Here is a 10,675-nt window from a genome sequence, read left to right on the forward strand (position 1 = left end):
CTGTGTTAGCTAGGCTTTTGTTCTGACCCAGTATCTCTGTTCTTACCCATTGAATAGCTTCAGCATCTTTTGCACTTCTTGTTTGAAGAAAGCTTCTAGAGTGAGCAGTCTCAGGCAAACAAAATGTGTCTGCTGCTCAAGCTCACAGTTGCATTTTTATGCTAAATCACCTCAAACACTGGGGGTGAATTTGGTTTTTTTCCTCCTTTAAGGTGAAAGGGAAATAGATTTGAAGAGCATTCTGTGATAAATGTCCAAAACAGGTTAGATGAACTGCTGTAAGGAAGTGACTCTGTCAGGTATGGAGGGGGTCCAAACCACTACCTTAAAATAGGTGCCTGAATTTTAGGTCATAAAAGTTAGGAGACATTAAACCTTTTTGCTGTGTCATTTACCAGCTGATCTTTTTTAACGGTAGGGGAAGAATTAGCATTTGTCCAAGACCTAAGCTGTACCAGTGCCACAGTTTGCAAGAAGCATAGCGTATACCACTCAAACCATGGTTATCCTGGATCTGGGTTTTCTGGTCAGTTCTTGCATCATGTCAAGTATTGCTCCTGCCCCAGGACTGAAATTTGCTAAACCAAACTAGTGTGTCCGTCTAATCTAGTGTGTACGTCTAATCTGCTATGCCCTCCAGGGAATGTCAGTGGGAGGTCAATGTTTGTTTATTATGGTCTGGAAAATTGCTTGGGCTAACTTATGTGAGGAACTCTGCTAGATGGGTAAACATGGCAATCCCACTGCTCTCAGTGCAGCAGAGTGAGAATTAACAGACAGCTTCATCTGCCATGACAAAACTTCTGTCTGATGTCTGGGCCATTAAAGCAAATGACAGGTTTTACTGCTCTGCCCATCTCTCGGAGGGACATTGACAATTTGCTGCTTAAAACTCAAGTCACAGCAGAGTGCTTTGCTGACAACTGAGACCTTGGCTTCAGCAGCCAATATTGATAATATACAGCACAAATGCCACATGAAGGATGGAAAACATTGCTCAGACGTACCTTGTTGGAGTAGATCAACAAATAATGCTTCCTTGTGTTATGCTCCAGGGAAAGAACCTTTTTGCTCAGTATGACGTAAAGACAGAAGGTACCAACTTTGATTCTGTTTTTATTTATTCCTGACAAACTTGATTTATGAGTTGGAACACTTCTTTCATTACAGAAAGTATCTGTCTGCTTGTCAGTGCCCTGACACAATGATTTGCCTCTAAGACTTTCTGTCTGTGCATTTCCTAGCCACATTTTTAAACTGTCTTGTCAGTTCCATAAATCTTAACAGATAAGTAAATCCTTCTCTTAACCTTTTGGGGTGATAGTATTGCTAACATTTTCTGAACATATTAGTCCTGGATGTGAGAAACATTCCGTAGCCAATAACTTAGGCTCAGGCGAGGATCTCAGTGAAGTAGTAATTTATTCGTGATTGCAATGGCAGGTGTCCCACAAGCAGGAGCGCACCTACTAGTCACACAGTATGGTTTATATACTTTATTTCTTGATGACCGGGACCCTCCCCTGTTTCCCCACTGAGTGGATAATCCAGGTTCACAACCTATCTGATGCTTCACAGACAATACATGGCCTTCAGTTGCCGGCCTGTTAAATTTCAAATTTCTTTTGACTTTTTTACTGTTTGAAGTGGTATTGTTTCTTCACTTATCTGACTGGACTTGACACCGTGATTTTCACCTAATTGTTCTAAGGAGTCTGGTTGTCTGCATTTTACAAGGTCGCCAGCTAAGTTTTCTTATCACTGCAAGCATGTCTCAATACCCCATTCCTTACCTTTAAACAATGTAACTCTGCAAAAACAACATTTTTATTCCCACGTGGGCTTTTTAGAAGAGAAGATGTGTTGCTCTTTTGTGCAGCACAATAAGAACAAAAGAATCCTTGTTCCCCTTTTTGGTCAAATTGGTAGAGTTTTTAACCCTTTGCATTGCCTGCACACAAAGTCTTTTAACTAAGTGCTCCATCAAAGCCTTGAAACTATTTTTGAAGTACATGCGTGAATCATCATTTTTTCATGTTATCACTGAATACAGTTAATGAATGTGCACAAAACTTCTTAGCAATTTCACAAATTGTAAAAAAAAAAAGCCTGTATTTGTAAAGTCTTTGAATTCCTCTCTCTGCTAGCAAAGTAATTTTATGTACATGGGATTCAAATTTGTGCATGGGATTCAAATTGCTTTAACTTTATCATAATTCTTTTGCCATATTCAAGAAGAGCTACAGGTCTGCAGTGAGATTCAATTATTTTGGCTTAGAATAAGAAAGCAAAGCCTGAAGCTCAATGAAGATTCTTAGAGGGAAAAAAAGCAGAGGTCAACAATCAAGAAAATATGTCAGATTATCCATATATCCTTTAAAGTTTATTTCTAAACAAAATGATATATTCAGATCTGTAAGTAGTTTCTTCTATGAAGCGTTTGAATGCCCAGACAGTATTGTGCTAGAAGGGATCTGATTCGTTAGCTCACTGAAAGGTACAAACCACTTTCCTCCTCTGTCCAGAAAAGAGATGACATGCTTTAATTTTATTTCCGTGACTATTAAGCAAAGATGCAAGAGAAATATCTCTTGCCCATATTTTGTAATGATGTCTTGCCACCCCCCACCCCCCCTTTCAAAGTTTCAGTTCTCCTTTGATGCTTGTGACTAGCCAGCTAATCAAGTTGTCTGTGGCATGAATTTATTCATAGGGAAGGACACAGGTCATGAATACAGATGTTTCTTTAAGCACTAGCGCATTAGCAGAAACCCAACCATGAATGTATCCCTGACAGTAACATGAAGTAAGACCAGACATCTGTTAATTATCTCTTCTCATTTGTTATTTTTTGTTGTTGTTGTTTTTGTAGCTTTCTAGGCTCAAAAAGGTCAAATATAGCCCATGCAGAGATGCAGTGCTGCAGAGTCTTCCATTACAGGTGCAAATAAATGCTTTCTAGTGGAAATTTTGGGGGTCAGGATGGTTGCATAGCCAACTAAGGGCCAGATTCTGCTGTTCGTCGAAGAGGCAGGAGCTGCACAGAGTGATTTAAATCATTATTTCATTGGATTGCTCTGGTAACAATGTACCACTCATTGTGAGCAGAGGTCACACCTAAGGAAAGTTCTTGCTATAATTATCTGTCATTATTCTCAAATAACAAGCACTAAAAAAGCTCTCCAGTTTTTTTTTTTTCTTTCCTTTTTTTTTTTTTTTTTTTTTCCTTTCTCTCCCTTTTTTGGTCTCACTCTGAGACAGGGAACAAGATAAAGGATGGTGATTCCTAGGTCTTAGCTACCACAATTGTATGTTAATGACTCAAAGATAAGGAAACAAAAGATTCTATGCATAGATAATGGAACCAGCAAGAACTGGCTTGACTGCTGAAGTCTGTCAAAGACAGGAAAGGCCAGAAGATAAGCAGCAAGGAAGACTTCTGGCCTTCAACAAAAGAACACCAGAGTATGCCAGATGACCGACCACCCAAGGACTCCAGTATGCATACAAATAGAGACAGAACTTACGTTAATGATTCTTCGGAGACCTGATGAACATACAAGAGACTTACGGGAAATGGAATGAATATGTATTTGTCCCACTAATATAAGCACGCTGCCAGTAACCGTTGGTGCACAAGTTAGGTGGAGCTATCCCCCTTGTGTCCGGCGTGTGTGCGCAGCACCGAATAAACATACTTGCTTTATAACTATTCCGAGGTTATAGAGTCTGTTTTCTGCAAGTCAGTTTGGCGAGCCAGGCAGGAGAAGGGTAACTGGGCCCCTCACAATTGTGACAAGGTTACCTGGGTAATTTGCAGCTGCTAGAGGGATATTAACTGGAGCGGTAATAATTGCATGTCTTATTGTAAATGTCTGGGTAGCTCATGTTAAAAGCATTTGTGTAAGTGTATGTGTTTGAGACAAAGTATTGTTGTTAAGTGAGTTACTCCACAAGGAACATGGCCAGAGACGATACAAACAAGTTTGGTTATTGTTTTAAGTGATATATTCTTGTGGTATGAATGAGAAGTTCAAGGGGCCTCTCTGTGTGATTGCATGATTGTGCTGTGTGAGTGAGATGCAGCACCGCTGCGAAGTGAGTGCGGAGTTCCGATCCGCGGTTCCGTATTCACCGCGAGGGGAATGTCAGGAGACGAAAAAAGCACATGACAGATTGAAAGGAATTGCTGTTTTATCCAAGTGTTGACTGGTGGTGCCCAATATATGGGCCCCGTGGTGTATGTTGTAATCCTATTTTTGTTCTTAAATGTTTTGAGTGTGACACGGAGGAAGGCGGAAACATTATCTAAGTAACATTCTAGAAGTTTTCATTTATTTGCTGAGGTGTTAGGATAGTTTCCTAAGTATGGGGGGGGGGGAGGAAGATGGGGGGGGAGGAGGAGGCTGACTCATCATCAAAGTGGCAGACAGAGAGAATCAATTCTTTGGTGGTTCGGGCTCAAGCCCTGGGAATATTTGAACGAGGGGGGAAACTTGGTAAGAAGGGGAGGAGAGCAGATTTATTTAGGAGGAGTGTATTTAACACCTGGTGGACAGAAAGTGGCCTTAGATTGGGAACAACCTATCCCCAATACCTTTTTATGCCCCCATATTGATGGATACGTAGGAGTGATTCCTTGGTTTGTTTGTGGGCTTACTAACAAAGGACGTGAGAGGAACTGGCACTCGGCTTGGGTCTTGTTGAAATGTAAATCTTGTGAAAAAAGGTGGTATTGTTTGTCTAGAAGACGGAAGACTGTGTCCCATATGTTTTCCTGAAGTTCCGTGGATTTATGATTGGGACAGGGTCCATCAAGAATCTGAAATAGTAAAGTTTGTATATGGAAAGAAAAGTTTAATCCCAGAGAACTGGGATGTTTGGGAAGAAGACTGGGGAAAGACGGTAAAAACCTGCAATAAAAGGTTTGCAGGGAAATTGAAACAAGGGACAGTAAACTAATAAGGAATAGTAATTTAAAAAAAAAGGGCGGGGGGAGGGGATAGGAAATCAAGGAAAAGGGTAATACCCAGAACAAAGACGTTTTAAAGAAAAGCCCCCTTGGCCGCATATTGGCACATTGGAAGGATATTGTTGGAACTCGGGTCACAGAAAGCAAGTGGACTCTCATAAGTATTGCAATCAATGGTGGCCAATATATAAGCTTGAGGATGGAGCTAAATGGCCACTTTATGGATCAATCGACAATATTACTATCTTGCAATTAATGTTGTTCTTGAGGAGAGAAGGAAAATGGGATGAAATATTGTATACATGTTGTTTCAGCATTCTGGAGAGAAAAAGGTATGGAATTAAGTTGGCCCCTGACTGAGCCTTTGGTGAAAGTACAGGCTGGAGAAAGATAAAAAGAAATGTTAAAAGGGTTATTGAAGGTCTTAAAAGTGTGGTATGTAGTATTTGACAGAGCTGTTTGAAATTGAATGAGCAGGGAAAGAGGATGTAGGAATGTTAGTAGTTACAAACAGAGGCAATTGTCTAGCTTCTTTCTAGGGCAATAGGCCTCTGATATCAGAAAGAAATTACAGAAATTGGAGGGAGAAGACTTGAGAGACCCAGAGAGGTTATTGAATGCAGCGTGGAAAGTATTTAGGAATAGGGAAGACACGAAGGACAGAAATTATCTGAGGTGATAGCCACAGCAAACAGAGGCTGCACTAGAACAGAAAGAAAGAAGAAGGAAGGACATTGAGGAAAAGAAAAACAAAAAAAAAAGGGGGGGGTAGGGAGAAAGAGGTTGCCTTACGTTGCAGGATAAACTTGCAACAGTCAGAGCAGGAATGACAGGGACCTGGGGCATCTACCCGAAGCAGGTCCACTGGTTGAAATAAAGCTAGAGAACAAAGAGAGAAGCTTGGATTTTTTGTTGTTTACGGGAGCCTCTTTCTCTGAGTTAATCCAAAAATTGATTCTGGAAAAGTGCTGAGTTTGTAAATGTAATAAGAACAACTGGCCAACAGGAAAAAGTGTTTTTTTTTCAATGCTGGAAATTTAAATTGGGGAAAAATGACTAGAATACATCAATTTTTATACTTGCCTAATTTGCCAAGGCCCTTATTAGGAAGGGACTTGCTGGAAAAATTGGATGCAAAATTTCTTATGAACAAGGGAAAATGGAAATAAAAGCAACCTATTATCCCTGGCAAGTCCAGAGAAAGTTCCAGACAGGACTCTCTGAATGGATGTAATTATGAACCAAGTATCCGGGAGTTTGGGTTACCGGAATACCTGGGAGAGCAAAGAATGTAGTACCTGGAAAAGAAAAGAAAAAATTGATTTAAAGGAAAATGCTCTCAAGGTATGCCAAAAGCAATACCCACTAAAGGTGGAAGACAGAAGGGGAATTGAAGGAATAATCAATAATTTTCTTGAATATGGGCTATTAGTAGAATGTGAGTCAGAATATAATACTCCATATAGGCCCAGTTAGAAAGGCAGATGGAACCTATCGTATAGTCCAGGATGTAAGTGCCATCAATAGGATCACAAACGATTTATACCCTGTAGTAGCCAACCCCTATAACCTTTTGACAAAATTAGAAAACTGTCAAGTTTAGTTCATGGTACTAGATTTAAAGGACGCCTTTTTCTGCCTGCCCGTGGCAACTGAAAGCCAGAAGCTCTTTGCCTTTGAATGGGAAAATCCTAATAGAGGATGAAAAACTCAGCTTACTTGCACTGTGTTACAACAGGGTTCAAGAATAACCCCACCATATTCGGGAAACAACTAGCCTGTGATCTTGAAGCTTGTAAAACACCTTCAGGAAAAGGAGACACTGTTGCAACATGTAAATGACCTGTTGATAGCCACTGAAGAAGAAAAGGAATGTGTAGAATGGACTATTATTATTATTATTATTATTATTATTATTATTTTTGGCACTAATACTGTGAACCCAGCCTCTTTCAAAGTTTCCAGATCACCCATTCATGATTGCATCAAGACCATGGACACGGTATACTCCAGCTGACCAGACTTAAAGGAAACACCCCTAGAAGATGCAGAGGATGGGCATATAGATGGCAGCAGCTTCATCCGCCAGGGATTTCACCCCAGAAAATATGAGGTAACAAACATCATCCCAAAAGGCTGAAATCATCGTCTTGATAAGAGCTCTTGAGCTGGCAAAAGGGAAAAGAATTAATATTTGGACTGATTCACAATATACCTTTGGTGTAGTGCATGCACATGGGGCAATTTGGAAGGAGAAAGGACTCTTATCCTCAATTAAACATGCAGAAGAGATACTGAAGTTACTCCAAGTGGTATACCTGCCTATTAAAGTTGCCATTACTCATTATAAAGGACATCAAACAGGGGACACTGATATTAGAAGAGGAAATAGATTGGCTAACGCAGAAGCCAAAGGGGCGGCAGAACGGGCATCTGAGAGTCAAATTTTGGCACTAGTACCAGGAACAGAAAACCAGACATTAACAAGAACCTTGGAACATGAAGTTTAAGATCGATAAGCAATTAACTGAAGGTGTAAACGGAAAGTGTTACCTACAGGTTTAACACAAATAAATGAATGTATGCATACAAATAGAGACAGAACTTACGTTAATGATTCTTTGGAGACCTGATGAACATACAAGAGACTTACGGGAAATGGAATGAATATGTATTTGTCCCACTAATATAAGCACGCTGCCAGTAACCGTTGGTGCGCAAGTTAGGTGGAGCTATCCCCCTTGTGTCTGGCATGTGTGTGCAGCGCCGAATAAACATACTTGCTTTATAACTATTCCGAGGTTATAGAGTCTGATTTCCACAAATGAACTCTTCCAGAATGAGTAGGTCCTGCCTGAAATCTGTCAAAGAACTGTCAAGCTATGTTTCACAAGGTAATGCAGCAGGTCTCTGATTGTGCTGGAGTATGCTCTCTCTTGTAGCAGTGAATCTTTCAACCCAGTGCATTTTTAAAGACAGTGACATATCACCTTGTCTTTTTTTTGTTTGTTTTTCCCCCCAAGATTCTCCATCCACACTTAATGTCCTCTGTAGCCTCATCTGTCTCCAATTTCCTCTGCATGTCTTGGTCTAAATAATTGTCATGTAGCTGCTGCTCACGGAAGTTTTATTCTATTTCTTGGATCTTCCAGTGTTGGGTGCGGTGATTCCTGCATCTAGGAGCAAAACCTACCCTGTGCTCTCCATAGAGGTTACAGGAATTATGATTAATATATCTCCTTCTCTATTAATCTATCTGGCTAGTAATGAGTGATGAAGGTAAAATCTGCATTGCTCTTATTTTAGAGAGAATTTGAAATTAAAGATAAATATACTTCCAAAAAATGGATGTCTGCTGCTGCCCCGTTGCATAGGTGTCAGCCATTTAGAAGCGCTCATTGAACTCTGGGACTTGAAGACAGGATTGTGATGGTGCTACTGTCTTGTGGTCAGCCTACAGGGAAGCACTAAGTGTTGAGTGTGGTATGTATGTGAAAGGTGTTAGCCTTAAATTTGATGCTATTTGATGACCCTCCTGCCAGGAAAACAACCATTTCTTTTTTGTTTATTTGCACATCTTGGGGAGGGGGAAAAAGCAGGGCAGGATTACATTTTTAGGCAGAATTACATGGTCAACATGACAAACCTGCTTTGTGGATCCTGTAGGTATTTGGTGGTTATGTCATAGAGTTGTGGGATACCACTTTTAGAAGGTCTGTATGCATCTAGCTCTTGGTGACTTGATTTCAAGATAGATATGTATTTGAAAACTGCAAGATGTAAATTCTTGGTACCAGGACGTAGACCTGTAGCTTGCTGAGTTGGAAGAAGGTGATCAGAGCATGAAATCCTTTCCTTGGAGTTGAACTGGGTCCTCTCTCTTAGGATGAGGACACCCAGTACTAGGTCACTCAATGACTGCTTTGCACTAGGGATGTTCTTCTTTCTCTGCTAATGCATCTCTTTCTTTCTTCGTGTGCTTTTCTTCCTGAAGCCAGAGATGAACAGCACTGACTTCTTACACATTATTGAGCATGAGGTCCCAGGCAAGACAAACCCTTGCAAAGGGCTATGTGAAAGACGGTAGCTGTGTGTGAGCCTCCTGTGCCGCCCCCAGAGAAGGTGGAAGTGCCAGCTGCTCAGCTGCCCTTTGACAGCCCATCTTGCTCTTCACACCAGTCCTCCCTGCTGCTCTGAGGCTGTGCAATTGTGCTGCGCCAGTCATGCTCTTGCCATTGGTCCTCCAGCAGATGTTCCTATTCCACTTTTTCAGAAGGGGTTGGGAAAGGTCACTGGTGCTTCAAGGAGAGAGGGAGAAGTGGTCACCTCTGACAAATGTCCACCACCCCTCTTCTCTATGGGGTCTGGCCACCCAGGACAATGGGGAAAGTTGTGTGTATGGGACCAGGCAGTGAATCTACCTGTTTTTTGTTTAGTTGTTTTTTCTGTTTGTTTTGTTTTGTTTCTGTTTTGTTTTGTTTTAATGCCATGAGATGAGTGGTGGTTAGTTGAGGAGACAAAGTTTCTGTTGCTTCAGGCACTGCAAGTGTTGTGAACAAGGAGGGTTTGTTGATTTCCTTGCACTTGCCAAAGCAAACCATTGCTCATTTTGCCTTCTCAGCATTTTTTCTGCCCCTTTATGACTTATATTGTAGGTTCTCCAGGTGGTGCATCTGCACCTTCTTCAGGTACATAGCCTGATGGAGTGGCATCTCAATCTGGTTGTAAATGCCTTCCTTCCCAAGGGTTTGCTCTCTTCATTTTGACTCCCTGTGGAAATGATGCTGTGTGGTCACACTCTCAAAGTGTGTGTGTCTCCCTTCCTACAAACTTCTGAACTCATTTTCAACATCAGTCGTATCTGAGAGAGAAATATCTGCCTCAAAGACTGTAAGTTCCTACAGGGCTTATGAAAGTAAATGTTTGGGTGGAGAAGAGCAGTGCATTCACAGCAGTCAGTAAGCTTGTGCTATGCAGGCATCAGAGAATCCCTAAGGGAAGAGACCCTGGAAACTTTGTTCATGGAATTATTTTTAGAAGGGAATCATCTCTGTTTAGGCAAGAGAGGGAATTGCTTATTTTCTTATGCATTTATTTATGATACTGATTATAGTAGTTACTTTTTGTTTTGTTTTGGTGTTGTGAAATGGTAAAGATGAAAACACAAATTTTCAGTGCTATTCAAAGCCAAACGCTAAAAGCAAATCAAGTGTGGGATAAAGTAATACAGTCCTTTTGCAGCTCCTTGCAAAGGCTTTTTTTTTTTTTTTTAACGTAACTGTCAGGTTGTGTTTCGTGTCTTTTATCTAAACACAATCCAACAGAGTCCATGAACTTAGATGTCTGCACCACTAGGATCAGCCTGAATGCTAAAGCTTGTTGATGGCCTCTTGTTGCCTCTGCCAGCTGATCATTCACCAACCATAATTTATGGGACCTCCCGGAAAATTTTACTTTTTCTGTAAAATATGAGTTGATACACAACTTTGCGGATTGACATCTCTTAAGCCATTCAGGTCATCAAAGATCACCAGCAGCATCTTTGGATTGTATAGACAATCCAGGGAGAGTACGAGGCTCCTGATGGCTGGCACTGCAGAGCAGTCATGTATTAAATACAAGATTAATGTGGGTTCTTATAATCTGGTTCAACACATAAGAATGTAAAGCTGTCTCTCTCTCTGAATGCTTTGCACATTATGA

The sequence above is a fragment of the Anser cygnoides genome, chromosome 2, assembly GCF_040182565.1.
Source record: "Anser cygnoides isolate HZ-2024a breed goose chromosome 2, Taihu_goose_T2T_genome, whole genome shotgun sequence".
NCBI classification, from domain to species: Eukaryota; Metazoa; Chordata; class Aves; order Anseriformes; family Anatidae; genus Anser; species Anser cygnoides.